The 25926-nt window shown below is 35.9% G+C and overlaps 1 protein-coding gene across 1 annotated transcript in view; it reads left to right on the top strand.

Annotated features, from left to right (window-relative positions):
• The first annotated feature begins 551 nt into the window (after positions 1–551).
• htr1f (5-hydroxytryptamine (serotonin) receptor 1F, G protein-coupled) overlaps positions 552–25926 on the top strand; it is a 43439-nt gene continuing 18064 nt past the window's right edge. The window contains exon 1 of the mRNA XM_015383824.1: positions 552–665. The gene's annotated coding sequence lies outside the window, so the exon portion shown is untranslated. The remainder of the gene's footprint in view (positions 666–25926) is intronic.

The following is a 25926-nucleotide window of genomic DNA, read 5'->3' as shown; positions in this document are numbered from 1 at the left end:
AAAGGGAGTTTTTCCTCTCCACTGTCACTACAAGCATGCTTAGTGTGAGGGATTGCATTGAGTCCATGCAATCATCTGGTTTTCCTTAGATAGAAAACTTTGAATCAATTTGACTGTATGATCTGGTTGAACTGTAAAGTGCCCTGAGATGACATGTGTTGTGAATTGGCGCTATAGAAATAAACTGAATTGAAATTAATTTAATTGAAACCCTACTTGTTCATGAATTATTGCACTTTAAGGGGCCCCTGTTGGATTGGGGTCCTTAAGCAGCTGCTTAGAGCGTTTATGGTGAGGACTCCATAAAATATTCATATTGAGAGTAAAACGGATATTAATGACCTTAGATGTGAGCACATTTGCGGGGAGACAAAAAGTCTCACTTTAAGTTTGAATGCTGTCTAAAAGCTTTTCTTTATTTAAATATTCTACTTTGTTGCTGTTGCTACATGTATTGTCTTCACACCTCCTCTCCACTGACGCACCTCTCTCCGCTGTCTGTGGCCAGCAGGCTCGCTCCCGCCCGCGCGCGCTCCTTTGTCGGCGCACTAACTGGGTGTCGGCGTGAACGTCGGGAAGCTGTGAATGAACATAAATGTGGAACCTAATGTGCTTTTCGCGCCGCTTGGTTTATTCCAGTATTTCCTTTCTGCTTCGGAAACCGGGTAAGTTATTTTCCCGCAAGTTTTGCCTTTAATGAGCCACAGACCGGTGCGCATTGTCATTAATTAAGGAGAAAATTCAAGAAGTACTTTCTGATTAGAGATAGGTTTGATACTACAGGTGTATATTCAGCTTAACTGATATATGCATGCTGGTTTATTTTCTCAAGTTTTTTTTTTATTTTTATCTTTTATTCTTGTACTATATTTAAGCCCAAATACCTAACATTTTATTTATAAATCATAACTAATCTTTAGGCTTAATTCAATAAAGTATCCTAACGCCTGAGACCTCAGTTTCACTTATCCTTATAAATTTACCACTGACACATATTTAATCCAAGTCTTAGAATTTTCATCCTCAAATTGAAAATATTGACTTCTACAACAAGTGGGATTGATTTTAATTATGTAAGACTGCAAACAAATGGATATATCTGTTGCAGGTATAGAGTTCACTCACTGATCCCTTCAGATCAAATTAAGAGAAAGTAGTAATAAAAAGGTGCTTTTAGTTGTGAGGGTTGGATCTGAAGGAAAAGGTTTGGTTCTATGCATGCATGCCTTGCAGTATGAACCCAATCTGCTCTTAATAAGGCTTAACTCTGGTGGAGACTTTTATAGCACCACATCCTACAAATACTTGCTAGAATTCATGTGGGAATCCATTTGGCTGCAGTGCTTTTTTTTTTTTTTTTTTTTTTTAGAAACAGCAGGTTCACTTGCTTTTCAGATTACACGACTAAACAGATAAGATCCACAACACTGCATTAACTTTGGCGTGTAGGAGACAGCATACGTTAGAAAAGGTAAGGAAAGACAAGGCATGTGATGGAATTGTATGTGTTGCAGTGTTTGTGACGGATTCATTTACCATCGGAATTGGATGCTGTGATAAGGACAGCAGGGGAATCAAAGGGCTGAGAGACTTGAAAGCTCTGTTGCATAATTGTGAGGACCCTGTGTGCTCATCCAACAGTGTGCATATGCATCCCACCCAGTCGCTAGAGCATATGTTTGGTTTTAAGGACTTTTTTGTGTAAAATCAGAAAAAAAACTAAACTAAATTCTATTCTCTTAAAGTTATTTTGCATAGAACAATTAAAAACATATATATCCGCAGCTATTGCTTAGTAATAAAACTAGTATGACAGAACAATTTCTACAAATGAGAAAAATGAAAATGAATTGAAGTAACACTATAGCTATCCAGAACAAAGAAAATTGTCATTTTTAGGCACATATTCTGAGATCTTACATCTCTTACATCTTCATCGTTAGATGTATTATAAGAAACAAAAACACAACTTTTTGAATATGTTATGGAAGATGAGTCAAAGAAGCCCCCGATTTGTAAGTGGATGGAAAATGAGACTTGGTTTACTTGATTAATCACAAATTCTAAAAAGTGTGGCATGTATTTCTGCTTTTTCCCACCTGTGTTAAACCCACTGTGTCGGATGCCTGTCTTTTGTGGTATAAAAAGTGTGCCCACATCATGATGCTACCACTACTGTTTTCAAAGTGATGTGAATTTTTACTTTTCCATCAAGCATAACTGTGCATCGAAGCCAAAAAGTCCAATTTTAATTTGACTGGAGTATCTTCTTCCAGATTAGCTGCTTCCACTATATTTGCTTGTGGAAAACTTTGAAAATAACCTCAATAATGACTTTCTTCTTGCCGCTTTTTCATAACAGCCTCGGAAGTTCACAGCTAATAGGGCTGCTGACAGCTTCTCCTACCTGAGTTGTGGATCTCCTGGGCTCCTTAAGAGTTAACGTTGACCTCTTGGCTGCCTCTCTGAGTAATGCACTTCTACCCTGGCCTTTACATTTAGGTGGAAGGCCATTTTTGTTGGGTTTGTAGTTATGCGATACTCTTGGATTAAAGAGTGTTATGTAGATGTTCAAAGTTTAGTATATATTTTAAATGCTAACACTACTTTATTCAGCGAATAAGTGTGTTGTGTAGTGAATTTCCCTTTAGAATTAATAAAGTATTAAATTACTTGATCTTCATGATACTGTTTGTTTACAGACATTCTGCTACATATCTATAAGGTCTTCATAAAAAACCCTTTAGTTTTGATGGGATTCGTGACATACAGGTGGGCTTCATTTATTAGATAACTGCAGGAAAGGGATTTTATCTGGTTTGATTTCAAGGGTATTTCGAAGGGCAGAGAATGCATTTCTAAGATTTGAATTCACAAACACTTTTAGGAACCCATTTTATTTCTAGCTAAGATTCATGCAGTACCTTATGTAGACTTCTCATGCAAGATGTAAATAATATGTATTTAGGTTTATGGTTGTAACGTGACAAAATACAACTTTAGCAGGAATAAGAACAGTTTATTTACTAGAGACCAACATTCGAAAAACCCATTTAAAAGGACAAACGTCTCAGGGGGCTGGCAATGACAATGGATGCAAACATATAAATCCTGGGTGTGTTTATGAATGTTTTCATTGAAAGGGGCTATGTTCCCATAAAAAGGTTCAAGGACCCTCTTGGTTAATGATTTTAAGTATTGAAGAATGTTGAGCTTTATTTGGCAACGGAGATGCATTTATTAGTGGTACTTAATTACACAGAGGGAGTTATCTTGGAAAGAAAAATAATGGGCACTAATGATTAGTAGCGGAGTCAAAGCAAGGACAAGGTCCTGTCTGGTGATGGTCTGAATCCTCACAGCAGCAAGCAATCAGTGCAGCACATTTAGTGTAACTCATGCAGACTGATATGAAACCAATTACCAGTGCTATAGTTGTGGTTGCTTTTTCCTTACCCTTTAAGACATTTACATGCATCAAGCATAAATTGAGCTATTAAATGTCCTCCTTTTGATGCTTTATGCATGGCTGCAACTACAGCTGAGCCTTTGAATTTAAGTAAAATGTTATTACCAAACTAGTTTTTGGTCATCATTTACAATGCATTTTAAGGCAGGAAAAGTCCAAAAAGACACCGCTGTGTCCTGAGCATGTAGGTGGCTTGACGTTTCATTTAGCGATTAAAGCAGAAAAAGTGTTTGCTTTTTTTCCAAGTTCAAGGCACATATCTTTATTGTGATCGCTGTATTCATGTCCCATTTAGCCTTGGAGAGAGAGTGAGCAATCTTGAGTACTCCCCTCTGTTCCTCCACATTTAAAGAAATCACCAGAGGTGTTCCTGGCATCACACCAGGATGCCTTCAAGGCACCTAATTTTGGAAGTCTTCCAGGAACATCCAACAGAGAAGAGACCCCACAGTAGCCCTAGAAATTGCTAGATGTGACTATAAATGACTAGAACTTGGAACACCTTGGGATCCATCTCAATGAGCTGGAAAGTGTCTCTATAAAGAGTGATGTCTTGGTTTTCGGCCTTTTACTGTCACTTTATGGATCCGATATTACATACTAAAATAATGGACTGAGATACTGATGACTATTGCACTTGGACTAAATACTATTTTTAACTCTGATTCAAACTACAGTTAGATAGCATACAATAGAGCTATATCTCATTTTTCTTCAATACTGTAGCTAAATGCCTGTAGAGGTACTTTTAAGTTTTCTCGGAGAATTGGCTAATTTCTCACTTTTAAAACTAGTTAAGTTTGTATTTGCAGAGCAGCTTAGCTCTAACCTTTGAGTTATTCTGCTATAAAAGACAAATCAACACAAAGCCTCATTCTGTGCTGTGTAATCCTATAGCAGGCAACTCACTTAAATGGTACTACGTATGTGAATTCTATGACCAAGAAGCCAAGGGTCTTCCAAATAGGCATAATTGTCATTGGCTGTCTACAAAATATTTTGAAGATCAGTCTTTTGGGTGGGCTGCATGCTTGGCAGTGGATAGCGCTGTTGCCTTGCAGCAAGAAGGTTGTGGGTTCAATTCCTAGCACTACATATAGTTTGTATGTTCTTCCTGTGCATGCGTGGGTTCTCTCTGGGTATTCCGGTTTCCTCCTGCAGTCCAAAAACATGACTATTAGATTACTATGCTTCTCTAAATTGCCGTTGGGTTTTAGAGTGTGTGTGCATGGTTGTGTGTCTCTGTGCTGTAAAGTGCCTTGAGATGACATGTGTTGTGATCTACCGCTGTATAAATAAACTGAATTGAATCGAATTGTTGTCCTGCGAGAGACAGGCAAACTGTCCTGACCTTTCGCCCATAGACTGCTGGAAGGAGACCTCAGCCCCACTGCAACCCTGACAGAATAACTTGGAGAAAACGAAAGTCATTAGATTTATGCAGAAGTAATCCCATTCTATATAACCCTGTTTTTCCACAGAGCTATTAGCTGAGTCATGTATAATAGAGCATGAAGCACTTTTGACGTCCTATTGTATGTAGGATTTCTTTTCAGCTTTTTTCTTAAAGCATTTTCTATGATCAGTCACTTTGTCTTTGTTTCAGATTAGCTTATTAAATAGAAATAAAGCTGTCACTGTGTATAGAACCCAAAAATAAAAACCTGGTTATTTATTTTAAGAAACTTTAAAGTATTACATGGAAGTGTGACTAAATATATTAAAGAGAATTTGGAAACCATGCCATTTTGAGTAATAGATTATAAAATAAAGTAAATCTTTTATGCACGTAAAATTTATATTTTTCATCACTCAGTTTTAGGGTGATTATCTGTGAATAATTTGTTGTTTATAGGGATATAAAGAGCTGGTGTTATAGCACCTGCACTTTTGGCTTTGGACAAAAAAGTACTTTCATTTCTTTCTCTTTTTCATGGTTTATAATTTCTGGCACAAGTTAGCATTCCTGGATTTAGCAGACTATATACGCAGGATCTGAAATTAACACTCCCTACTCTCCAAGTGCGACTAGATTTTTCATATGGCTAATTAATGCCAGAGCCCCATTTGCCACAAGGCGAGTAAATGTTTGAACCACAGTTGTGCTTCAGTCATGTCCTTTCATCTTTTTTCAACCCCAATTTCATTTCTAGAGAAGCTACCCTTTAGAACATTATGAACCTTTAGAATCAGACAGAGTGTGACTACAGATTTAATACAGGTGTATATAGTCTTATCATAACAAGAAATAAGAATGAAATCTAAAGAAAAACAAACATTACAATAAACTCGATATAAAATGCGAGGATTAAACATTCTAGAGTAAAAAACACTTTGTAAGGATGTTTTGATAGTATTAGAATAAGCAAATATTTGACATTTGCAATGGCTCTTGATTTTAATCATTTATCAATGTACATTATGCAAGAAATGATTAAAGCAGTTTAACTTTGTTACTACAAAATCAAAATTTCTGATTTATCTTGCTCAACGATCCCAACAAATGGGTGGGAGTAAAGGATTTAGGAAATAGTTCTCATCAAGAATCCATTATTCCCATTTCTTAGATGTTGATTGTTATTTTTATTCATTTCACCAAATATTTAGTTGACTTTTAAGAGATGAATCACTCCATAAGAAAACTGGCAACCCAAATACACCAGATGAGTCATAGTGAGCGTGTAGGAGAGACACATTTTGTTGTTCTTTAATTACACACATTCATCACTTTTACTTGTTTTTCTTTTTTTCAGTTCAGAAAGATTATATTTCAGCAAAACTAAACAAGCCAAAGTTTTTTGTGTGTTTTCTTAAATGCCTTAACCTTATCTTTTGGGATATTCTAAGATTTACCCCATTTAAAAGGAATTGTGGTTAAGCTAGTAGTACTTTAAAGCATAAATGAACAAGATTTCCCAATCAGAGATGTGTTGGAAATGTGACGGTTCTCTCTACTTCTTTATAAGAGATCCCCAGTCTCAGACATTTATTGTCCTTGCAGACATATATCAGGCTACCCTATGGTCTCCTCCCAGTGGGCTGTACAAGGAAGGCTTCAATTTTGAAGGACGGATCTTAATTTTATGCCAGGAACACCTCTGCTTATTATATTTAATGGTTAGAAACCAAAACACATGTTCGAGTCACCTTCTTCTACAAGTACTTAAAGTGTTTACAAATGTGTAGGTCTGCTTTTTTAGTGCCTTATGCCATCATGACAAAAATATATCTTGTTATTTTTTAGTTTAGCACTCTAATTATACCTGCAGTTTTTTAGCAGGCCATAAGCCTTTAAGCAATTTAAAAATATATATAATACATGATTGTCGTTATTTTGGGGCTAAAAAATTAACCCACATGTAGAAAACTCTTAGGAGAAAAAAAAATGGTTATTGTGAAAAGAAAATCCAGGAATCCAGAAACAGGGACTCCAGATCAGGTACAGTGGTTCTGAAGTAAGATGGCAGGTTATAAAAAAAAATGACTTGAATTATTATTATTATTGAAGAAGCACTTACATGGAGACTGGAGTGAGTCTGCTAGTAGGAGATGAATGAGGCCAAGCAGGTCTGAATAGCTACAGAGGTTTAGATCTGACCTGGCAGTTAGGATATGCCAGGGGAGGAAGAACTTGGTCAGAATTCTGGAACTGATATTGAGCAATAAAAGCATTGTTATTATACAGTTAATCCCAATACTGGGGGAATTGAGGTTGTAAAGTAAGTTGAAACAAAAAGAAAGAAAGAGTTCTAAATTGGTAAATTTATATTTAAACTCAAAAGGAGAAAAGTTTTTTCCTCCTTGAATTTCTCTTGGTTGTTAAGCAGCATAAGCCTTATAACAAGTCTCATAGCTGTACGGATTTGGATGCACTTTAAATTTGTTGTAAGATGAAAAAGTAAAGACATCAAGCGATAGACTGCAGCCCCATTGCATTACTGTGTTTAAAGAATAAAAAAATGTCTTTAAAGGCCATGTCTCTTTGTACGCCTCAAACATGTCTATTTGGACTTCACAAAGGAACACCACACAGTATATGGTTCACTGAATATCAAACATATCAGTAGACCACTCTTAATTTTTAATTTTACTGTGCAGATCGCTGCCATCATTACTTGCATGGAAGGAGAGTCTAGTGCTCATTTTCGATTTGACACGGTGGAAGGGGCCCCAATGTCTTCTGTCGTTATCGGAATAATGAAGCTTAAAACTTTAACTGTGTCTTGCTCTATAGAGCAACATGCATTCATCTTAAATGAGAGACACTGTCTATAGGGATGACTTGGTTTTTCAACAGGAGAAGATGGCATTTCACCTCCATCAGAAAAAAAAAAAAATCCTTTTATCATCCCACAATAGGGAAATTCACTCTCTGCATTTAACCCATCTCCCTGGGGAGCAGTCGACTGCCACTGTGCGTCACCCGGGCAGGAGTGTGGGGTTAAGGGTTTTGCTCAGCGACCCAGAGTGGCAGTCTGTGGGAGTGTGTGGGATTTGAACTCAAAACCTCCAGGGCCCAATCACATTGCTCTAACTAAGAGGCCACCGCTTCCTGAATAAAATATATGTTCTATGAGAATAATGTCCTTTTTTCACATCATACTGCATCTTTACCTTAACTAAATTTCATTGAAAACATTTAGGGATGGATGGCATGTGGTATAATAATTACTGTCCAGTACTTAATAATGAGCTTTTTCTTCTGCCTTCTGTTTGTCTTTGATCTGAGGTTTCTGTGGCCTTTGTTTTTCAACTATTGATCAGATGATGAACAAGCTGTTTAAGCTAAAAGCCATTAAGATAATCTACCTAATGTTTTGCTTTGTATTTCTTTTTCTGCAGGCAAACACTCATAACCTTTTCCCAGTCTTAACATTAAACAGCAGTGTTTATAAAAACAAGTTATTTTTTACTAGAGAAAACAAATGTGTTTTACCATTTACAGCCTACATTGAGATCTCTCTTTAGCTTTGAACTTCACTAAATCACACAGAATCATAAGACATTTTGAGACATTATCAGTTGTATTTAAAAAAAATTCAGGTTGAATTGAATTCACTGTTGAATTTGATGCATATTATGCTGCCTGCTAATAGAGAAACATTATGTACAGCTTTTCACTAACATTCACCACATTGTTCCTCCTAATGGCAGGCACTGAAAATAGCTATTTTGAAAATGTGCTTTTTTTTCACCACTGTATAAAAAAGCTGCCGAACTATCATGAGAACTCGAAAGCCTTTAGTAATTAGCATTTAATTAATTGTCAAAATTTAAGGGAGATGAAAAAACAAATTAAGGCTAGCTGCCAAGAGAAACCACATGCTAGACAGTTACTCTTGCTTCATCATGGGGATTTGAAGACTTTTGAAGGGTCTTTAACAGAAAACACACCAGCATAGCAGTCATTCATGAGGATGTGTGTGTTCGTCTGCTAGTGAGATAAACAAACCCAGCAGTATACGAAGAAGCAGGGAGGAACACCTACTTTTTCAACTTGTGAGTAACAGAAATCAATTCAGGAGAACACAGAATTACTGACTCGATAAAGGTGAACTTCTAACTCTAAGTAACCTTTAGGCACTAAGGTGGCAGTTTCAAAGAGGACATTAATCATCTGGTCATATCTAATGCTGTAAAGTGGACCTTGTCTGAAGGCTTGAGAGATTGTCTTTCCCCGTGGCGTCTTTTATGAAATTGACCTCTAATGGAAGAAAAGAGAAAAGAAAAAAACGTAAAGCCCCTCTAGCAGCACCTTTAGGTTTTAATGTCCATTACAATGAGTGTACAGAGAATATGTCCAGTGCTCTCCTTTCTAACAGTAATGAAAGCCTATGTAGAGCTGCATGTTTTTAGGTACAAAAACAAGGATTGTGTATGTCCATCAATCTATTTTATCTCTGTTTATCCCCAGGAGACTGTATTTAAGATTGAGCTCACATTTCTGAGCCATTAGGAGGCCAGACATCTGTCAGATTCCCCTCATATCAATGCTAGGGACTAGTTCACAGTTAGAGTCTGTAAATGTGCTTTTAAAGACATTGTTATTTAATGAAAGGTTCACTTTTCTGAACTATAAAATTATTCAGTGTTCTTCATGTTGGAATAAGGAATAAATGTAGTCTGAGTTGCAAAACAAAATCCATGCAACACACCTTATAGACCCTGCTTTACTATATTGGCTGGAAAATCTGCCATTTTCCAAAGCCAACCTCATCCAACAGGCTGGTTGCCAGAGAGGCATTGCTTCATAACACCATAACATGTACCTGCTGTTAATTGCTGCCAGCTTTGAATCCTGTTATTTACATGGCAATTGTTAATTTAAATCACAGATAATCACAGAAAGCCATCTTATTAATCTCTCTATGTACATTTCTTGAAATGTAGATAGATACCAACAGTTTCTGCTGCAATTTAACTTGGTCTTCACTACATGGTTGAGTTAGTTTTATCCACAATAATTCCAACTTTGTTTCTAGTTGACTCTGAGTCATTTAGTTGGAAAACATATCATGAGGGGTCCTTTGCACAGATGCCACCCTGTCATTCTAAACTGCTGGAATTCCCTGTCCTTGAGTTTGAGCTTTTATTTCACAAATGTTTGTAGATTCTGCATTATCTTCTGCACCATCAGTATACCTGTTTGGATTGTATAAACCAGTGGGCATGGAGGTGAGACTGGAGTACCCGAATTCAATTATTTGGATGGGATGGTGAATACTTTAGGCCAGGCATCCCCAAAGTCGGTCCTCGAGGGCCGCTGTCCTGCAGGTTTTAGAGGTTTCTCTGCTTTAGCACAGCTGATTCTGATGATTGCAGTTCAGCAAAAGCCTGTTAATCAACTATCAATGTAAATCAGCTGTACTGGAGCAGGGAAACCTCTAAAATCTGCATGACAGCGGCCCTCGTGGACCGACTTTGGGGATGCCTGCTTTAGGCAATATAGTGTACTTCAGTTTTAAACGATTTCTAACCCCCAAAAGGTAAATTATATTGGTCTACTTAGATCAGGTGGTCACCAACGTGGGGCCCGCGGGTGCCAAGGGGTCCTCAAGGACCACATGGGATGCCCTCAGCATCTTCTGAAAACAGAACAACTCACCAGTGGACCCAAGTTTGAAATCTTATTTTATGCTGCTGCTCTTATTTTCCTTCATTTATAGAGCATTTCATGATATTAGTAATTTAGAATATTTAAGCACTTCTAAGGATTTCAAAATGACAAAAAAAAGCAAATTAGAATTGAAAAGAAGCAATAGAAATATGTTTATTATCTATGAAGTTTAGGTGAACACTGACTCCTCCAGTTCATAGGTCAGTACTAGTAGCTCATCCTATGACTCTGTACCCTTGAAGTAGCCGAGATGAACACGAATAACACATTTAGAGAAAAATGTCTATTTCTTGTAATTTTTTTTCTATATTAATTTTTTTACAAAATATTTATTTTAGGAGAAAAAAAAACATAAAAATTCTTTAACAGTGATGTGTTGTTCATGTTGGGATCTGGAGGCTTGTCCACTTTCTCCACCAAGTGCAATGTGCAAGATGGAAAACAAGTCATTAAATTTACAAACAAACACCGACAGTATTTTTAGGGGGATTCAGAAAAACAAGGTCTAAAACAATAACACAGAGAAAATAAAACACTGTAACCATTGATTTAAGTCTTTCTTAAATGAATAATTCACATTTAACAGTGATAACAGCAGGATAGCAGAGCCTGGACATTTGTTGAGTTTATCCATAAAAATAAAAAACGTCTTCTGGCCATTAATGGTAAAGAATGTGGCTTGATTATGTGATCTATTTATGATCAAAAGTGGAATTTTACAATTTGCACACAGGAAAAATTATGAAGTTAAGCAAATACATTCTGGGTAATCTTTTTTATCTTTTTGTTTTTAAAAAATTCAACATTAAAATCCTATTACTGTAGGCTGGTGCACATTTGAAGACTAGTTCTGTCGAGATCTGTCATCTTTGTTGTTGTTTTGGGTTTATATGCATTGTACTAAGCCTTAGATTCAGATTGGTACCCTTCAAATATTTTACTGTGTGCCTTTTTCAGCACTTTTTTTAATTAAAGACTAAATCTTAAAAGCTTAAACAGCTTATGTGTTCGACTATTTAAACTTGGTACGCGTAGCTTTACATTGCAGTTATCATTACAGTGTTTTTTTTTTTTATCATTACAGTCATTTTATGGAGATCTCTATGAGCATGAAGTAATGCAGTGATGCCCTTCCCATTGCTAGATACTGGCTGACAATTGGATTAAATTATGGTGCTGAAAAAGAAAATTACCACTTTATTTTGAAGTATTTGTGGATTTTCTTTGCAATTACCTCTACATGAGTAATATGGCCCAATGGCCCAGCCCATGACTCGTCATAATTTAGAAGGGTTGAACTCTACCCTTCATCCTAGACCACCAGCAATTAAAGGTTTCTCTAACGGGGTTTTCCATTAAAAATAAGGAACTCATATAAGACATATCCATTATAAAAACCCAATTACTTTGCAATGATTTATTTCAGTTGGCCAACAACTTCTCTATAAGATGTATGTTTTCAAAAGTAGGTCTGTTTCTGTAGATATTAAACATTGGCTGGCCCTGCTATTTTGCAAATACTGCTGACAGTTTGTCGAAAATATTACAAGATGAATATGTAAGCTGCTAACAAGAGCATTTCTGTATTCATACACCACCTTTCCACACCATCTGTAAAACTCTCCTATTTCTCAAAAATTGATCATCTGCAGAACCAAGCTGAGAGCACACGGTGGCCTGGTGTTGCCAAAAGCAACTAAAAATATCCCATAAATGTTCAAATAAGATGCTGCAATTTTGCTGCATGTTCCAAATGACAGACACACACTTGATAGAAACTATGCTGTAAGGATGAGAAGGGGAAAAACTATTTGCCTGCAGATGTAAGTTGCAGTAATAAACATAATTTACTGCAAACAACATTTAGAATTATGCACCCATGAAACTCAAGATACAGCTGTCACTGTAACTATCATCCTCTAGGTCTTTGGTTTTAAAGACCGTAAAATATGTGTCTGTCTTTTTTGACTGAGTTTTATAACATTTGAGTGGACTGCTGAGTAAACTATTCTTTTGTTTGCAGATACAAACACCTGGATGCTTAAATTGTAACTACAGAAGGGAAAATAAATCAAAGCTGATTGATTATTGCATTTTAGAACAGAAAGAAGTCAGGAAAACATTGTAGTTCGGTCATGAATTTCATGCACTCTGTGTTCAATAGACTATAAAATGATTATCCATGTTGTTCAGCTAGAATGACAGAAGGCTGGAATACCAATTTCTTAGCGGTTCTTTTCAGTTTAGGACAAAAAAACATCCAGTTAAAACATCTATTGATTTCCTTTCCCAGTAATTCTATTAAGTGTTCATAGTTCGCTGAGGACGAGCCTGCAGAACTGAACTCTGAATGCTTTTGAAAAAGGAGGAATTGTGCTCTTTATTTTCCTGATGATGTTTAGCAAGAAGGATGGGAAGTTGTCATGACAGTGGTTGGAACCATCCGGTTTTACTTACTTAAAATATGAAAGCTATGATTTATCAACAAGCACATGGACCTGAATCTATCACCTATACAAATTACAGGTTATTTCTGGATGAACACTAGGATTTCTATGTTTCATAATGGTCATATTGTTATGGCATATTGGTTTTAAGTCTTTTCGTAACAGAAAAAAAAAATCAAATCTTTTGAGAATTCACCCTGACCTCCTTGACCTACCCCAGCAGCTTTAAAAGTTTTTCCCTCTGTATGAGTGGGAGGGTTTTCAATGTAGGCATCATAGTGTTGCATCAGAATTTGTAATTCATCGGTGAACATGAGCATTATCAGTTCTTAGAGTTAGAAAGACATTATTAGATTTACCTGTCTATAATGTTTTTACTTCAGAAATCCTGCAAAAAAATAATAGCTTGAATGTGACATGTTTTTAGCTAGGAAACCTATTGGATATTTTTTTGACATAAGCCTTAGGAAAAGGAGTAAGACTAATAAACAATGAGGTTTTCATTTTAGCCTCCTGCTTTTTCATAGGGAGGACTGCTGTTTAGCACACAGCTACTGAGACCCTCCATAAGGAGAGCAAGTCACAAAAAGTCACTGGTAATGAATTTGTCTCTTCATACAGTATAAGGAAAGAATAATAGCTGAAAGTTAAATGGAAGAAAAAGAGGTTGATAAAACGAAGGCTTGAAAGACTTGAAAACATTATAAAGGAAAATCGATGGAGAGGAATGTGGCTGGAAATGGTGCCTGTAGAGCCACCACACAGAGACATATGATATGGACTACAACACTTCTGTTACTTATGTTAAGCCACTCCCAAATCAGAGAGTGTTAAAAGGTGGGAATACACTGTATGACTTTTTGCCTTTTTTTCAGCTGATTTTGTTCTGGATCGGGCCAGGTTCCAGCCTCATCCTGTGTCCTGCATAGTGTAATATTCAGGTTGTGTTGAAAGGCAATTAGCTTGTCACAACCACCCAATCAGGAATCATATGGTCTGATGAAAATCAAAAATGTTTGAATTTCTCTTTGCGCTCTTGAGGTGATCGTGAGCGTTTCCTACTGTTGAAGCAGAGCTACAAGCTGATTTACCTCAACTTTACACATTGTGCAAGCACAAACATGATAATTCTTCTTCTCTGACTTTACTTCTAGATAGACTATTCTGACCAGTGTCAGCTCTTCACTCAGCTGGGTCGTTTTTTTTTTATCGTACAGTATAAGAACAGAAATCAGGAGCTGTGAACCTTTAAACCCTGCGTATTCATTGTACAGCTCATAGCAACGGTTGAAAATTTTGTACAATATATGCCAGCCTTACAGGATCTTACCTGGGCTCAGGAGTAATGAGAAAAAATTCTCTTACTGGTCCAAAATCATCTTCTCAAATCAAACTAAATTCGTTTCCTTTAGAGCGAATGACCCACCATCTGGACATTGTGCAGTAACCCGCAGACTCCATATTGCCTGAGGTCTAGTTAGAAGATTTCACATTCAGGGATGCTTTAAGGAGCCATTTAATCTACTGAGATTTATGTCTACTGGGTTTCTATAAGTCAGAGGCCAGTGAAGCCAACTAATAGGACATTTTAGAGCTTGTCATGCTTTTCTGTCCTGCTGTGCTTTTGATGCCAGTTTCAATTTTCAGCAGCCCTTGGCATCGTCCCACAGTGCCAAAAGTAACACCTTCTTCAATTAGAATTGAATCGCAGGTCCTGAATGATCAGGAAACCTGCTTTGCTCAAAGCAAAAAAATCTTAATATATAGGATTATGTTTGTTATTAATGATCAATGTTTGAATAAATAGCATGTGCAAAAACATGACACTGGTAACATACTATAGAGGGAGCTCATTAGATATCTAAACTGCATACTCTGAATATTGTAAAATTCTGCCATTCATAAGGAAATTGCACGTGAACGTGGTCATTGGTGGTAAACACAGCTTTTTGATCCAAAGACAATCAGCTGATAACTATGAAGTAAAAATTGAAAAGAATTTAAAAAGAAACAGACTGAACTTCCTTGTGATCAGATGTGTGATCTGATTAGCCCGTTGAAATTAGAACATTTCATGAACTTGCTCCCTGGAATCCTTTCTGGATGAATGACTTTGTTTTACCATTAAAGATTAGGTTAAATAGCTTTGCAAGTACAAACTATTAAGCACCATTTTTGGGCTTATGTCTGGTCAGGCTAATCTAATATGTCTGCCACAAACATTTTGATGAGTTCATCATTGATTTTTTCATCATGACCTAGTACTGCATGCAGACATATTACTTACTGTCAAATCATATTATATCAGCATAACTTTGTGCTCTAAAAAATGCTTTCCAAAAATTCAAAGATGTCTGTCCATCCGTCTTTCTGTCTTTCTATCTGTTATGTTTTTTTCTGACTGCTGTGGCAGAAAAAAAGTGTAGCAATAAATCAATGGCTTACACACCGTCCTCTCTCCATTGGGACAGAAGATCCTCCTACCCACTTTAGAAAATAGCCTGTCCATTTGGAGATTGCTGCAACCTGAAGGGACCTTTGCAAACAAATGTAGCTTAAAAATATTGCCACACAGTGACAAGTCACACAATTAAATCAGTCTCACAGTGTTTGAAGTTTCTTTAAACATGTTACTGTTTAGTAAGTATATATGGTCCCAGGTTTGTTATTCTGTATTGGACCTACCATAAACATGCTGCTAGAACCATGAATAAAATGCAAGTTATAGAAGTGCTTCCACAGATATGCACAGAGATTCCAGAGTACTTATATGCAACGTATGTATTGTATGAATGTAAGATTTGTTTAACTTCATATCTGCCCCTTAAATAAAAATACGCATGAAAAAATAAAGAAAGAATGGAAATTCTTTCACTATTATCTTATTATACCTAAACAACATTCCCACGGACTTCCACTCTGGGTTTCTGAGCAAGAACTTTAACCCACTGCTCCCTTAAGGGATGGGTTAAATGCAGAGGTACATTTATCCAATGTGATATTAAAAAAGTTCAATTATTATTATTATTATCATTATTATTATTTACCCCGCTTCTCGCCCGTAGACAGCTGGAGATAGGCACCAGCACCAGTGGCGACCCAACTTGGGACAAGTGTGTCAGATATTAGTAGTATTATTATTATTATTATTATTATTATTATTATTATTATTATTATTATTATTATTATTATTATTATTATCAAACACTCTATAAATGTTAATTTCCAGCAGTTAAAATAAAGTTGTCAGCTTTAACAGTCTCCTCCTCTCCTCTACATCACCCCCCTCTGTCTGTAACCACTGCCCTAACGCTGTCTGACTCTGGTCAATATGGTAATGTTTAAACAAGCCATCAAAGAAAGATACAGATAGACAAAAAAAAAATAATAAAAAGTGCATGAATTTTAACTCACCATAATGCTAAATCAATGGGAGCCCTGAGCTTGTTTCTCTTCAATGAGATAGTCCCATCTCATTTTCAGCTGTGTTTCATCTCAAAGTTTGTTAAGCTTTATAGATACTAAAAACTGTATCTGATGAATTCAGTTCAAAAGTAAACCTTGTGTACCACATTGTACAATTGACATGGCACCAACAGTCAGTTTGCTGCACTTACACAGAAATGCAAGCCAAAGTGCGTACAGTAAAATAAATACAGTATTGTTTTATTGCCGACATAGTGAAGCACAATGTTACCTAAAGCATTTAATGAGGCATTTTGCCTTATTAGCATATATTAAGGCGAAGACAACAAACAAAGATGCTTTCTGCATCAAGTCAGTTAAGTTATTTCAAGGCAACAATAAATAAATCAACGTCTAAGCCCACACTTTCCACAGACAGAAGGAAAATCATAAGAGACACAGTCAGGCTTGCTGTGAGTAAAGTTGTGTCTAATTCCTTTTACAGTTATAAAGGCTGATTAGTAAGTACAATAGCATGTTTTTAAGCAAGTGTATGATTAGGCTCTGTATAAATATTTTGAGCTCATACAAGCACATTGTCTGGTGTAACAGTTTATTACAACATGCGTTCGTAATTCATTTAGCAATTCAAGCAGTTTCTAAGATAATGATAAGCAAACAATGTAATTATGACTTAAAAACAAAAACATTGTTTACTGTTCAATAAATGACGAGCGTCCAGGTTTAAATGACAGGTTGCATCACTTCAGTTCAGTTATTGCACTCCGAAAATATACCATTCATAATCAGAAAATATTTTCCTCTAGTAGTTCCTTGTTTATCTCAATAATTCTGAAAGTCACAGGTTCTATTTTTCAGTAATACATATTTTGCAGAGAAAGTTGCAAATTATAAAGATTTGTTAGACACCTCATATAATATACAGAAATTAGAATAATACATATGGACAATTAGGAAATATATAACAGAAATGTTGCCTTCTTGTATGGTTAGAATTGAAGAGCAGGCCTCTGCATAGATTTTGCACGTTCCCCTTGTGCATTCTTAGGGTTCTCACAAACAACTGTTAGGTTAACTGGTTTCTCTAAATTGTCCTTACTTTAGTTATGACAAAGTACATCGCTGTTTGTTCTGTGTGTCTCTGTGTGAGTGTGTGATTGGCTGGCAACCTGTCTAGGTGTACCCTGAAACTGGTCCACCAAGCACAGCGAGACCATAGTCATTAAAGTAGATACTGGTACTTTTGGCTATGTGGGCGAGCGTCAAGCCGTGCTGGAAAATGAAATCATCATCTCCAAAAAAGCCTGTAAGAGAGAAGCATTAAGTACTCCAATGTTACCAGTAAAAAGCATAAATGATTTTGCTATTCATAAAGCACAGTGGACCATCACCAGCAGATGGGATGGCTACCCAGATCAATGATGATTGGAATCTTTACACAGGATCACAAGGAACTTGGGTTATGTGCATCTTTTCTCTTCAGCTGGACTGAAACTTGATATCCAAATGAAAAAGTAATAATATTTTATTTGATGAAGAACGTTGAACCCCTGATATATAATCCACATGTTTTATTAATGTATTAGTATTATCTTTACATCATATAAAATGCTCCCCATGTTGCTTTTGGTTCAGGATTGTTAATGCCTTGTCTGTCTCTCTAAAGCTTTTAAATAAGCTTTGCTTTAAACTCAAGGCCCCTGTTGCTTTGTTACTTCTGCACCTTTTTGTACATTTTTCCCTACTCTCAAATCTGCAGCTATGCTTGGATGCAGTACTTCAATTTCAGGTTATTTACCAATTTCCTTTTGTAAATCCTTCAAGCATTTTCCTCCATGGCTGTTCAGGCTACTACATGAGATTTGTTTTGGGTTCTCAGTAGCTGCATGGTGTAATAATCAAAATGAACAGAAATAAAAAAACAGGGATCTATGTATAGTCTATGCAATATGAGCCTCACTTTCAAAAGTGATTAAACAAATTAACATCTTGTGTTTTAGTTTATTTAGATTCATGTGTTTATATGTGCTGCCTTGTCTTTTTGCAGAGAAGAGGATGAGAGAAAATTACTCCAAGAATGTTGGAGCAAAGCGGAAAAAAAGACATTTTAGAATAATTATTAAAAAAGTTAAATAGATGGATAATTACTCCATAGTTATTTATCTTATAGGAAAAGAGAAATTTATACTACACTTTAATGTGTTCTATGGTACTCTGTTTACCTGCATGAAAAGTTCACTTAAAGCAAAAGATTTAAATTGAAAAACATAAATGAAGATGCTTTATATCCTTGCTAACTAATCCTACAGATATTTAAATTCTAAAAGACAAAAAAAAAAGTCCTATCATGCTTTGTCTGGACTTTTTCCATGGGAATCATTAATGTGATCAGCACCGCTAATTTAAATGAACACATTTAAAACATGCAGCTTATTTCACCATAGCAATCAATCAATTACAATTCACTCAAAATCAGTTCATTCAGCCTTTGTATAGCTAACATCTTAATTTAAACAAGAGCATCCTGTTAACAAGAGCTTTATTTGATTCAGATACAGAAATGATTCAGCCATCATGTTCCATTATGAAACCCCTATATACTCACTTGACTCAAATAAAACAAGTAAAACTTTGTTAATGTAAATAAATAAATGAATAAACAAATAAATAAATGATTATTTTTCTGGAGGCGTTGCTTTGATCATCCTCAGATTTGAAGCTGTGGCATGGTTGAGCTTGAAACTTCCTACTTGCCTGACAGTAAGCCACTAATTAACATCTTCAGGGACGATGGAGTGTGGTAGAAAATGTTTATTTGTCTGAGCTTAATACCTAATCTTTTTTTAGAAAACATTATTTAGTTAATTTTTTTTTTTGTTTAAGGAAGATATATTCAGCATATCTAAAGTGTTCTATGTTTCTGAACTTCACCTGACTTTTCCAGAAATGTATCTTTTTCCAGCAGTGAAAGCCTGCTCTCCTATGTTTCTTTGTACAGCTTTCCAGATGCAAAATTGTAGTTCTATGTAACCTTAACAAGGCCCTTTGAAAAGTAGGTGTAAAGATATTAAGTTTAGGCTTATTTTGTCTGTTTTAGTGCTGATTTTGAAGATGTTTTCTTTTTCCGTTGCATAAAGTTTATAAAATATTTACAATATTGTCACAACTCAGTGTGAGATTCACATGCTCACAGCAGGATTTTACATATTTAACACTTCTGCTGCATCAAAACAGTAATAAAAAATGGAATGACCAAACTTTATTTATTTCTGAATAAAATATAATACATTTACAGTGTGTTATTATTTGCAGTTCTGCAAACAGTTGTTAAAAACTTGTTTATCTTAAACAGTTTATTTGTATGAGACTGTTTATAAGAAATCTTAAGTCTTGCTAAAGAGGTCATTATACTTAAATACCAAAATAAAACCATTCTCTAATGCTTCTGATTGTCATATATTGAGGATTGTGTTACATATTGTAACTAGCTTTGCAGAACATGACAAGAAACTGCTCACATATTTTTATTGTCAAATCCCTCACTTCTATGAGTAGGGGTTCTATCATCATGCTGTTGTGATTTGTTTGAAATATTTCTTCCTCTGCTCATCTGAATTTGTTAAGGTTGTCAGAGGAAAATGTTGAATAGTAATGTTTTTTACTGAAAATTCTTCTTTTCAGTGAGTTGATCTGCCCATATGCATAATCTAGAACAAAAGTGGCCTACCATGAGCTTTGAACATAAAGCAAAGATGTTCTCAAATGTCAGTAATTTCAGCCATTTGCTATAATTACAGCCATAGGTGTCTGAACAATGGAGAAAATGGAGCAACTGCTCCTCCAATTTTAAAAGCGAGGGTGAAAATGTGGAGTCATTTGTGCCTTCATTTTTTGACTAAAACTAATTCTAATTGCAAGAGGCATGAATGAATACTAATGAATAAAGGTAATCTGATATATTTGTTTGTATTTTTAAATTTATAATTTTCTTATTGCTTATCAATATGTAAGTCAACTAAAATCCAATATGAACCCACCTGTCAGCATATCATTGAACAAGAGTTGGTGAGTTGGCAGATGATTTATTTTTAAATCATATTTTTAAACACATTATTTTTTTTTGTTATTTCTTTTTACTTAAAAAAGGTAATGTAAGCCTTTTTTTATCTCAGTGTTATGTTGTAGGATTTTTATGAGCATGTCAATCAGGGAACAGCCTAACCTCACCAACTCAGCGGCCTTTGGTTTGTTTTTTAATGTAGCTGCAACACTGGTCATCGACTACTGTCTGGCAAATGGGTAAAGCCTGTTAATTGCTGTCCTACATTTTTGAAACTTGCAACTAACTACAGCTAACTACCGGTACCTGAAAAAATCTTCATTTAGTTAGCTTTAGAAATAAAGGTGGCTTCAGACAGCCATAGGGAGGAAGGTAAATAATTAGAACAGTGTTGCGTTTCTCTCACTCACGTTAAATCAACTAAAATTGAGCAGACATTTTGCATTTTTAAGTTGAAGGCTTAGGGACCTACATGTTTGCTGCGTTAACATACAGATACATGCAGGTGTCAAGCAATTTTTATTAATAGCCCTTGTCCACATAAACAGCAATCTGGTGAATGTTTTCTCATTGAACCAAATGCTAAATTCTTTAAAAAGGATCAAGACATTTGAATTGAGAAAGCTTCCTGGAGAGGTGGCGGAACAGCTTCAAACTTTGGAAACCAAGTCTAGTGGATTTTTTGAACTTTTACGGAGTCTTTAAAAAGGGTTCTTAAATCAGTAAATGTCAAATATCAAACACTGCAGGAAAAACATAATCATTTTTAAAACATATCTTCCACATCAACATGTAATTTCTGTTCTCTGTCTCTATCCTTCTCAGCCCCTAATAAATTGGATCAATAAATGTGTGCCAAGATTTGGGAATGCATTTAAAGAGTCTTAGTCAAGTTCTTTGCCTTAAAAAATGTGTAAGGCAGTAGTGAACTTTGATTGCATACAAAGGCATTCCAATTATATTATTGCATTTTTTTCATCTAATAAAATTAAGTGCCCATGACTCTTATGCAGTTGTACTTATTTTATGGTTTATATTTTTAATAAATATAATTGGAAGTTATAATTATTATTGTTGTTACTCTAATTAAAGTTGATTTAAAACACAATATATGTTCAAAATGACTGTGCATAATGGATATCTGCCTTAAATATAATTATAGTTAACAATTTGGATTAATAATAAGCAGTTATTAACTCATTCTGCCAGAAGATATGAATATTAAACCAGTTTAAATTAACCACCAGTAATTATTATCATATTAACATTTATTTTTAATTGAAATTGGTAAAAATGTATCTTTAACCACAAAAGATTTCTCTTTACAATTAACTTTAAAGCAGTAATTATGAGTCTTATACTACTTGCATACTATGGAATTTTTCTTTTTAATAGTCTTAATAGAACACACTGAACTATCAGAAAGGAAAAAAATCAATAAACAGAAATTCAGCTAAATTGGATAGCAGCAGCCTTGCTTAGTTAAAGATAAAATAATTATCCTTTAAACCAGCAAATATGAAGCATTAAATAAATTTGTGATTTGGCACTAAGTGAGCTCCGTGGACTACTTGCATTGTTCTTGTTAGGCCAAGAGGGCCCCCACGATAGCTTATCTTTAAAATAGCTAGGGGCAGAACTCCATGGCTTCAATGAAGCATGCTCTTAGCTTGTTATGCTCTAGGGTTGTTTTTCCTCCTCTGGCACTTTACATCGTCACTTGTAGGGTGCAGTATCAGGGAATCTTTAGAGAAAATATCATTCCTACCGGAAATTTAAACTTGGAGCTTCAAACAGTCAACAAGCCTAAGCTTATGTGTTTTATTTGGTGGTTTGGTCCTCTACAGTACTTTAAAGTGCTTTATAAATAAAGCTGGATGTGATTGAATTGGAAGGATGTCCTGTTTCCCAATGTAAGTAAGATAAGGTATTGTACATTTGTTTAATGCCAGCTTTGTAGTCTATATGCATATTCTTATTTGTGCTGATCATTGTAATTCCTTTCTAGTTTCATAGTTTGGTTATTATTTAACACTTATATGTATAGTATGTAATAACTAACATAAAACTAACTTCAGCCTAATTAAAGATTTTGTTGAAAATCTTAGTTTTTGTGTCTTGTTTTTTAGTTAAAATGACTTGCTCAAATCTCCTTTTGTCCTCCTCTGATCTCCCACTGTAGCCCCAAAACTAGCCCCAGCCGCTTAATACCTCTGCCTGGCTGAGATATATTGGCTATAATGGCTAAAGTCCAATATATTTTATATATATATCACATCTGGCATCCTTTTGTAGTTCTATGATTGGTTCTGACATTTTTCAAGTGGTCTGCTCATCATTCTTGCAGCAAAAAGGTTCCTGGTTCGATTCCCAGCCGAAGCTCTTTCTGCATGAAGTTATGGCTAATTGGCTTCTCTAAATACTGCTTAGATGTTAGTGTGTGTGTGTGAATGGTTATTTGTCCTGTTTGTCTCTGTGCTGCCCTGCGATGGACTGGCGACCTGTCCAGGGTGTACCCCGCCTCTCGCCAGTAGACAGCTGGAGATAGTTACCCCTCGCGACCCTGCTTGGGATAATAGTGATGAAAAAATGGATGGATGGATTTTTCAAGTAACACAGTTGTAGTTTATCTTTTTAAAAGTAAATATTTAATAGTAATAGTAGATTTTATTGAAAGTTCTTTTCAGGACACCCAAGGACACTGGACAACAAACAATCAAAAATACAAAATATCACACAATATACACAATACTAGAAGACAGTTGAGGAAGTTACTGGAATTATACGGTCTTAAACAACCTTGATTTAAACAGAGGTAAAGTGTCAATATAACAATAACAGGGTGGATGGAAGAGGAAGATCTAAGGGTAGCGGAGGGGGTAGCAACCTGTAGGAGATCTGAGAGGTATGGAGGAGCAAGATTACAGATGATCTTGAAAGGAAACAGGAGAATTTTGGACTGGATTCTGAAGCTAGTTAAGCTCCTGTAAGACTGGGTTAATGTGATGGAATGAGGGGATTTTGGTAACTAAGCTTGAGGAGAGATTTCTGGGGAGGGCGAAAAAGAAGAGAGTTGCATTAATCGATGTAGGAGCAGAAGGCTGGGAAAGAGTGGGACAAAGATGATGAATTTTTCGCAGGTGAAAGTAGACAGAACAGGTACATTTACTGATGTGAGTGCTATCAAGGATGACACCTAAACTCTTACCTGAGGAGAGAGAGTGATGGTGTTACTGTCAATTGTAAGACAGAAACTGTCAATCTTGGATAAAACTGATTTGGTTCCTACTAGGAGGTTCTCTGTTTTGTTGCAATTGAGTATAGTCCAGAGGCAGTCCAGGTTCTGTAACGGGGTCCAATAAAGCAGCAGAGGTACAGGAGGGTATAATCCAGCAGAAATTTCCGTATCCAGTTCCAGGTCCAATCTCCTGATAAAAAGAGAGAGTAAAGGGGGCAGGCAGGCTCAGGTACTCACGGGCAGAAAAGGGTTCAGAAACACTGTTGGTCAATCCGGAATCCAGTGTCAGGACTCAGACAGGCAGACAAATCATGAGAGGGATCTGGCAGGCTTAGAATCAGTGGACAAAGACAGGTCGGTAGGCAGGTAGACGGGTTCTCAATGTTAAAGGCTGGAAGGTTCTTACCAGGCTTGCTCGAAACGATCTGGCATTGGAGACAGATCAGAAAAGAGCTTATATGCAGTTGGCAACAGGTGAGAGCAGTAGAAGTTGATTGCAAGGAGGGTGGAGACTAAACCAGAGTGAAGCAGAATCAGCTCCAGTGCCAGGATCAATACAACCAGATGCTGTTTTATTCAAAGGTCTTATAAAGGTTGATGCATATTCCACACATATCAGTGATTACAATGGGAGCATATTTTCAAGTAAAAGTTATGCTAACTCTGCTAAATTGCATACTGAACACCAACATTCAAACTGAAAGTCAAATTTAAAAAATGTTAATAATTTGAGGTAGCAAAGGTATATATGGTGTGACTATGGTTATGAAACGGTTTGATTGCTGGGAGAAGGAACATAGGGATTAGCATTTAACTAGCATGAATTCAGGTTACAAACTAGCCAAGTGACCCAGAACAAGAGACATGACACAAGAACATGATACCTAATAAAACTGGTGTTTCATTTTAATGAGAGCTGTGAAAATCTGTGCTCAGATGTTATAAATCCTGCTTAAATTTGGGTTCTGTACTATTTGACAGGTACTGTCCTGTGCTGCATGCACAATCCTCTTTTTCCTTGACCATGCTTTTCATTTTTTATGTTCGACCTGCACCTTGGAGTTCTTTTTACTGTTTAGACTTGACAGAAAAGATTTGAGCTTTTGTGCCGTTTTTCAATTAGATAAAAAAATTCTAGAGCTCAGGCTGTGGAACAAGCAGCCAGAGCATTTTCAGTGCACAGTCTGTTAAAAATTGAACATTTGAGCATTTCACTATAAGGGAACTGTGCAAGTAATGTGTGTCTAACTGTAACATCAGTGTTTAATTACTGTCCAGCACCATTTAAGTAAAACAAGGGATTTTATTCCTCTGCTTCACCCATAAATATAGAAAATCACATTGTTCCTAAATATATGGAAACCACTTATTTATATGAACCTTATTTTTTTAAAACATTTAATTTATAAATGTCATAAAAATATGAATTAGTAGTTCTGCATTTGACCCCGTATTGGTTGAATCAATGAGTCTTCCTATGTTAAGACAAACCGGTAAACTCAAGAAGCAAGTTGATAACAACAATGTCTAGACAGAAGCTGGAATTATATTAGAGGCATCTTGTATCTTTTTTTTTTTTTTTTTTTTTTTTTTTTTTTTTACTGTGTAAACTTGAAAGCACATATTTAGTTATATTTTTTTAGTCTGTGAACTTAACTAAAGCAAACTGGTCTGTTGTGGTTGGATGTTCTTTTTTTCATGATGTCCTGGATTAGAGATATACTAATCCTTTTTTTCCCCCGATCCAATCCGATACCGATGCACGGACTGAACTTATTGGCCGATATCTGATCCTGATCCAATATTGTTAGAAAGATGCGCTGTGTTTCGATGTCACCAGTCTGGCTGGTCAGGCTAGTCTTGCTGTAAATCGGTCAACCCGGTTTGTCTTTAGTTTTTAACCACTGTTGACTGTTTACATAATTTGTGGTTTCAACTTCTTGCTGCAGGCGCCTGGGGTCCTAAAGCCTAAAGGCAGGGGTCACCAACATGGTGTCCGTGGGCACCAAGGGGCCCTCAAGGACCACAAGGGGTGCCCTTAGAGTCTTCTGAAAATAGAACAACTCAACAGTGAGCTACGTTTGAAATTTCATTGTATTCTGTTGCTCTTCTTTTTTTAATCAGTTATAGAACATTTCATCATTTAATCATATATGGCATTTAAGCATT

Source organism: Cyprinodon variegatus, unplaced genomic scaffold, assembly GCF_000732505.1.
Source record: "Cyprinodon variegatus isolate N-32 unplaced genomic scaffold, C_variegatus-1.0 Scaffold295, whole genome shotgun sequence".
NCBI classification, from domain to species: Eukaryota; Metazoa; Chordata; class Actinopteri; order Cyprinodontiformes; family Cyprinodontidae; genus Cyprinodon; species Cyprinodon variegatus.
The sequence above is the reverse complement of the archived record's forward strand: the minus strand, read 5'-3'. Positions and strand labels throughout refer to the sequence as shown.